Genomic DNA, 7,622 nt, shown 5'->3' with positions numbered 1-7,622 from the left:
ACTGACACAGTTCAGCTCAGCTAGGATAAGCACCTTTTCCCGAAGGAAAATAGTAGTGAATATCAGTCCACTGGATTTCAGTCCACTGACCCCTACTTAGGGGAAGGCCGCCCCCCCCCGACAACAGGTCCCATTTTCGGTGCTTCTCACAGGGGTAAATAGCGGGGAAGGTCTAATCACTGGTGTGGCTAGCCATGTAACACATCTCCTTCAGTCTCTCTCCATTGTGTTCCTGAGTCTTGGGCTCTAGGTCAAAATGCCTAGAGTGGGAGTCCGGGCGGGGCTGAGCCGGGCGGTAGCGACGAGGACTGCAGCTCTACCGCCTGTAATTTACACAGGGAAGCCACGGACTGAAATAAGTCAGATATACTGCATGTCATGTACATCCACATGAGCCCCTCACTGTCAATTCCACACAGCAATTAAATTTGACATTAATATTAATATACATCTCATAAGATGCTGATGCACATCTATTTTTAATTGATTCATTCATCTTATGAATACATACACACATTTCTGTTAATGGGCAGCACAGTGGTGCAGTGGGCAGGACTGTGTTTGAATGTTCTCCCTGTGTCTGTGTGGTTTTCCTCCAGGTACCGTGGTTTCCTCCCACAGTCCAAAGACATGCAGGCAGACTAACTGGAGACTCTAAATTGCCCATGGGTATGAGTGTGTGAGTGAATGGTGTGTGTGCCCTGCGATAGACTGGGAGGCCTGTCCAGGGTGTATTCCTGCCTCTCGCCCAATGCATGCTGGGATAGGCTCCATCACCCCCCGCGACCCTGCCCAGGATAATTAGGTGCAGATAATGGATGGATGGATGGATGGATGGATGGATTTCTCTTAACGCTGTACCTCCCTCTGTACCGGCGGTTAGGAGAGCAGTGATATATTATCGTTAAACTCCTGACAGATGCTGGAACTGCAGCGGGGGCTAGGGGGGGTGTCTATAAAGGGCGTCGTTACCCATTTACGGCTAACGATAAGGTAGCGCGCCGCCGCGCCGCCATTCGTCCGACGGCCAGGCGCTTCCTGGGACGGGGTGAATGGCACACTTCCTGTTCCTGTTCGCGGGGCTGCTGAGGAGCGGCCTGCAAATCGTTCCTGTCAGATAGATTAGGCTTCCCCCCGTCCGCTCTCTGCACCGATCGCCCCAAACAAGCCTGATTTACCGCTGCTCTGGACACCGCTTCGGTAAGTGGACACGGTCGCCAGCCGCCCCCAAACTGCCCCCACCCCCGCCCACCCCAACCTGAATTCCATTTACCTTCCTCTGTGTAAGTAGAGCAAGGCTAGTGAGACAGAAAGGGGGGGAGGAGAGGAGGGGGGGTAGGAGGGCAGTAATTTATTGTCGAGGCCTGCCCCTGGTGTCCATTAGGAGGCACATAACAAATGGATCAGCGCCGGTGTTGACAAGCAGCAGAGCCCTCTGATGGAGCTGTGATCGCCAGACAGATTGAAGTGGCCCCCCCCGTGTCAGATGCTAACCTTTGCAGATGAGAAATGGGGGGGGGGGGCATCCATCACCGGGCCAGTTCCCTCGTCGCCCTCGCGTCTTAAATTTTCAGGGGGGTGACAGGCGGCCCTTATTTCTCCTCCGGTGGACACGAGCCGCGCGGGCCCGATTAGTCCGCGGTGTTTTACAGCGGCACGCCGTCGTATGTTTTTTTTTGTTTTTTTTTCTTACTTCCGGGTCCTTGTGCCACCCTGCCTCCAATGGAGGACTCTTTATCAGGCTCCTCTCTTAGCACACCTATCACCTGCTCCGCTCCACACCGAAAACCTTTCAGTTTACTGCCGCTCGGGGTTTCAGTCGGACGGAGAAGTCGATCGCGAAGTCGATGCGGTCAGCTCGCCCGACGCCGACTATGCTACAGGGCCTTAACAAATCTCACGACCTGATTGGAGGACAGATTAACTCGCTAGCCGGACAAGTAAATTCAATGCTAACGAGCACGTCCAGTTATCCGCGTGTGATCGAATGCCCCTGCGAGAGACTGGAATTTCCTCAGCTTTCTGGGGCAGCGTTAGCACTCCACGCCATTAGCGATCAAAAGAACATTATTTCAGGCGACGGAACGAGGCAGATATTTCCCAGGATTTAAACCTAATTAACTCTCCGACTTTAGCGTGACCGTTGACACTCAACTTTGATATCTTAAAAAAAAACAGTTTGGTGCTTTTTAACGCAGTTTCTATAAAGTGGAGGTGGGGGGTGGGGGAGCGAGGACGGAGGGGAGGGGGTGCGTGAAAGTTAAGACTGAGGGGTAATGAGGAAGCTGCGCTGTGTCACTGTTGTGAGTCGCTGTGATGTTGATTTAATTAAACACTGGAGAACAGGCTTTTTTAAATATCAGCGCAGAGGCGTGGAGTTAAACTGTCAAGTGCTGTCTCTACCCCCCCCCCCCCCGCCTTCCACTCTGTCGTGCAGTTCTTGTCTCTCCCTTGTGTCTTCCCATCAATTCCTCCATCATGACTTCCTTCTCCATTCTCCCCTCTCCCTGCAGTGTCCTGTGACTGGCAGCCATATTGCTGCCTTATGCTGAAAAAAAAAAAAATGAAAAAAGTACCCAGATTGCGTACCTGAGAAAGGCACCTCAGAAAACTAACTGCAGTGAGGGCCCCAGAGTGGCCCAGACCAAATCCAGTCTGTAAATGTGCCAATGGTGGGCGAGAACCAGAGGAGACAGCTGGCACGAGCAGGTCTCGGGCATTCTGATTGGTCTGGAATGCCCTGTCAATCCAGACTGTGACCGTGCCAACGGGTGGGCGGGAACCAGAGGAGACAGCTGGCACGAGCAGGTCCCGGGCGTTCTGATTGGCCTAGGATGCCCCGTCAAACACAGCCCCCCCCCCAAGGAAGGGAAATGCCACGCCCCATTAATCTGTTCCCATTACATTTGAAAGACAGAACCGTGTACATGTATGATTTATGCATGATAAAATATTCTGATTTCCTTTCTTTTTTTTTGCTTGCAGTTAAATAGGTGATAGTGTAATATATTCATACCCCCCCCCAACAACCTCACACACACACACACATCACTATGCTATTCATATCCATATTAAGACCACGGAAAATTACAGATATTACAGAGAGCAGGTTGTAGAACAGAGATACTGCCATTTGCCTCACGCTACGATATTAAATAATTAATCTCGTCATTTCCAGTCTCGCTTTTATATATGTAAAATAGGATTTATTTTTATTGATCAGACGCGTGGGTGAAGTGAGGATTCTGAAGAGAAGTATATGCAAATAGTCATTATGTACCCCCCCCCCCATGCCTCATAGCCATAGCCATGAGTGTGTGAGCGAACGGATAGATTGGCGGCCTGTCCAGGGTGTATTCCTGCCTCTCGCCCAATGCACACTGGGATAGGCTCCAGCACCCCCCCACAACCCTACCCAGGATAAGTGGGTATAGATAATGGATGGATGGATGGATAGATTGATACTGTGATAAGAAATCGTGATGATGTATGATGATGATGATGACGATGATTATTGTTGACAACAATGATTATCCTTGCTGTTGCGGTTATTGGTCATTCTACATTTATATGCACCATTTCTGTATATTTCAAAGTGCCATTCCGTACAACATATTTATTTATGACGCAATAAATATGCAGGAAAAAAAAAAAACAAAACAAAAAAACGAAATAGCACAGCCTCATGAAATTCCTGCCAGGTTATAAGAGCTAAACTCTGCATCTGATTAAGTTCCTTTTCCCCGTCCCCCATCAGCTCGTTTAAAAGCGTCCTTGTGGCGACGGCTGAGGAAGGCTTTAGCGTGTGCGCTAACGCGCTGTCTGGGCCGTTTTCCGCAGGCCCATCGCTCTGTCTCTGAATTTTAAAAAAAAGAAAAAAAAAAAGAGGGAAACGCCGCGCGGGCATCAACGCCGCCGTCCTCTGACGCGCTCCCGTCCCGGAGAGAGATACGGCTGTACCCTGCGGTTTAGACCCCCCTCCCTCGCCCCCTCTTCCTACGTGAATAGCGCTTCGGCTACCCCCTTCCTGCCCCCACCAAAACGTCACCGTCGGAAAACAACGGGCGCGCTCTCACAAGAGCTCCCGGCAGCTGCTTGACGTGCGCCCCCTCTGACAAAACAAAAACAAAAAGAAGAAAAAAAAAAAAAAAAAAGCAGCTGAACTGCAGATTCAAAGCCTCAATTCATGACCCCCCCCGAAAATAAAATTACATTTCAATACACGAGTGTGCACCTGCGTGAACTAAAAGGACAAAAGAGAAACAAAAAAATAACAGTTATGCCAGCTCCATCTTCCTTTGACTTGATCTCTTCGAACGTTGCCCAGCTGCAGCCCGCTCTTCTCCCTCTAATCCGATCCAAGCTGGCGTCGCTTGACACGTTCCGTTATTTTTAACGGTGGCCGCCGCCCAAGATCTCGAGCACTTTTCAAACCGAGTCTCAAAACTTGGTCGTTCAGGAACTGCTTCTCCACAACGGCAACGCATCGTATGCGAGGAAGGAAGACCTTTCACTGTGAAACTAAAGTAAATATCAAACGGATTACAGACTGTTTTTTTGGGGGGTTTTTTTTGCTTACCGCAGTCAACACTCCGGCAAATGGCAGGGGAGTTAAAATGGCACCAGATATTAGGAAAGAAACTGAGAAGCTGGGAGATGTTTCTGTTTGTGCAGATCGCACACTGAGAGAAGGCCAGCAGGACCATAATAATAATACAGGACACTCACTGGGCTCAAAAATGTTCCATTTCATTCCCAAAAAATGGGATAAAAGACCAAGTAGTCAAGAAGTCAGAGGGATTATGGATGGAACAGCCTAAATCCAAGGGGTATCCAGATACTTTTGGTCATGTAATGTGTAATTTATTTATTTATTTTTGCCTAATGTGGCTAAAGTTCCTCCCTACTCCATGTCTCTCGTTGCTGCACATTATGGTGATGTCATTGTTTTTTTTCCCCACAGCGGACAATCATACACATTTCAGCCGTATATTATATTTTCCAGGCCCGTGCATGAAAAACGACGCCAAAGCTGTGCGATGACATCTTAATGCAGTCCCTGTCGCCAAACGTGTTGCCATCTCATTATTTTCTGTTGTGTAACTACTCCGCCGTGTGTATCCAATTATTCGTGAATGGATGAGGTGTCGGAAGACACACACACACACACCTCCTCTCCCTTTTGGAGATGATTGCTGGGAGTGCAGAAAATTAAATTTTAAATGGTCACAAGCAGCAACAAAACAAATTTCAAATGAGGAATTTATGCATTTTCTAAAAAAAATAAATAAATAAATAAATAAAATAAAAAAAAACATTGGTTGCAGGATATATATACAAACCGTCAATTGTGTTAGTTGAATGAAGTTACTACACAAAAACACTCAAATACACACACACACACACACACACACACACACACACACACACACACACACACACACACACACACACACACACACACACACACACACAAAATAACTGCCAAAATAGACCTTAGCCACCGTTCCTCATCCAGCAGTCTTAATCACAGAAGCTCCTGCCAAACATGCCCCAACAATTAGCCCACTTTCAAAGTCACTGGCATCTCCTCTTCTAGTCATGATAGCTGGGCCCCTCCAGCAGAGAGCATGCTGGGATTTTAATGCTTTAATTAACTCAGGAGGCACACCTGTGTGGAAGCACCTGCTCTCAATGTACTTTGTGTCACTTAAGCGTTTCCTTCTGTGCCCTCTGTTCCTCCTTACCTGTGTGTGTGTGTGTGTGTGTGTGTGTGTGTGTACGTTAAAATATATGATAATCTGCATTATAATTTCACTCTCACACAAGTATCATTACTTCACCTCCTTGTTTGTAGCATAGCATATGTCTGTGTAGGGTCAGGGTTCTTTATTTGCCCTAAATTAAATTAGATGTTGCTCTGAGAGACTGAGAGACGAAAGAAACAGGAAGTTGGAGAGCTACGTTACCGTGAAGAGCTGGTCCTGTCCTCCCTGATCCAATAAGCGCGTATCAACGGGGAACGAAGTTTCATAAGACACCAGGAGACATTCCGTGGAGACGGAAGTTAGGAAGTTATTGCGGCCTTTTAAATCGTCTGACAACTAAAAAAAAAAAATGGGTTGATTGATTTCCAGGCAAAAAAATAAATAAATAAATAAAAGGCTTCAAACTGAGAGCTACTTATTTCCATTTTTCTGCACCATCAAAGAATGGATATGTAGTAGAACAAAATTACACTGTGCAGTTCCTTCCATCTCTGTTCTGTCATCTGTAGTCACAATAATGAGCTGCTATTCTCAGTGACTGTTTAGATGATACATTTTCTCAAATGTAAAAAAAATCTATATTTGCAATGCCTATGAAAGTTGTGCCTTTTCATTTTAGCTGAGAAAACCATCACCCTTTCCTCCATTATAAGATATTGCAACATATTTCTCAATTATTTGCTTTGGTGTGAAATATATCACCATTTTCCAAAATGCACTTATTTACTGCATATTTCATTATATTCCAAGGGTTAGACCTGCTCCTGTTCTTCAGCTGTGCTTATAAACCCTAAACTAAAGTGTGAGATCACAAATATGTGATTAGAATGTTCTTAACAGGCAACTGTCTTGTCATCAATCTGATGCAAGCACCCTGAACTTACCTGTCATCAATCTGATGCAAGCACCCTGAACTTACCTGTCATCAATCTGATGCAAGCACCCTGAACTTACCTGTAGGTTTTCACTCCAATCCTAACAAAGCACACCTCATTCAACAGTTAGAACAGGGCTGCCCAACCCTGTTCCTGGAGATCTACCATCCTGTAGGGTTTCACTCAAACACTAACAAAGCACACCTCATTGAACAGCTAGAGATATCGTTGAGCTGCTAATTGTAGAATCAGGTGCGCCAATTTGGGGTTGAAATGAAAACCAATGAAACTAATCAAACTGCAACTTCCTTTTCCAGATGGTCTACAGAGAGAGGGAGCAAGACTACTCCCATATAAACATGAGGTTATAAGCCTTATAATCTCGCCTGCATATTAAAGAGTTATTAAAATTGAAATGAAAAGAAAACCAATTAATGCAACCTTAACAAATTACATTGGCTGAAATGTCCAAGGGAGGTCTTGTCAAAAATAACTGAAGAAACATTATCCATATTTGGAACACCCAACAGGAATACTCCTGCTAGGCACTTAATCTGTATTGCACGATTTGCATCTGAACAAATCTGCATGACATATGTTGTACACTAATATAACAATATTTAGAGCAAACAAAATCGATTTAAATGACACAATGAAAACAAAACTGTGAGACAGAAATAAAAATAATTACGTATTTTGTCTAGATTTAAAATAAGGATTTCAAAAGTTTAATCCTAGCCGTAAAAGAAGCTTGATTTGATTTAATGCTGGATTTTATTCAATGCGTTTCCTCAGCTGTTCCCCATGACAAGGAAAAATAACCCTGGGCTATTGTTCTCACAGAAAAACACACACGCTGTTCTCAGAAAACATATCCATTTCGCAGACACATCCGAAGATGTAGTTTTGCAACGGCTGTTAGTTTTTTGAATCGGTTGTCAAGTGAACAACTGCTACGCTTTCAGGCAAGACACACCTA

At 45.7% G+C, this 7,622-nt stretch overlaps 2 long non-coding RNA genes across 2 annotated transcripts; both read right to left on the bottom strand.

Annotated features, from left to right (window-relative positions):
• Positions 1 to 460: 460 nt before the first annotated feature.
• On the bottom strand, positions 461 to 6,877 carry LOC135244027 (uncharacterized). Its single transcript, XR_010326882.1, has 3 exons — positions 6,723 to 6,877; positions 5,970 to 6,104; positions 461 to 2,548 (listed from the first exon to the last, which is right to left on the bottom strand). It is a non-coding gene; the product is annotated as an uncharacterized LOC135244027 (long non-coding RNA).
• Positions 3,490 to 5,957, bottom strand: LOC135244034 (uncharacterized). The gene is made up of 2 exons (XR_010326884.1): positions 5,496 to 5,957; positions 3,490 to 4,521 (listed from the first exon to the last, which is right to left on the bottom strand). It is a non-coding gene; the product is annotated as an uncharacterized LOC135244034 (long non-coding RNA).
• Positions 6,878 to 7,622: the final 745 nt, after the last annotated feature.

This window comes from Anguilla rostrata, chromosome 2, assembly GCF_018555375.3.
Source record: "Anguilla rostrata isolate EN2019 chromosome 2, ASM1855537v3, whole genome shotgun sequence".
Lineage (NCBI taxonomy): Eukaryota > Metazoa > Chordata > Actinopteri > Anguilliformes > Anguillidae > Anguilla > Anguilla rostrata.
The sequence above is the reverse complement of the archived record's forward strand: the minus strand, read 5'-3'. Positions and strand labels throughout refer to the sequence as shown.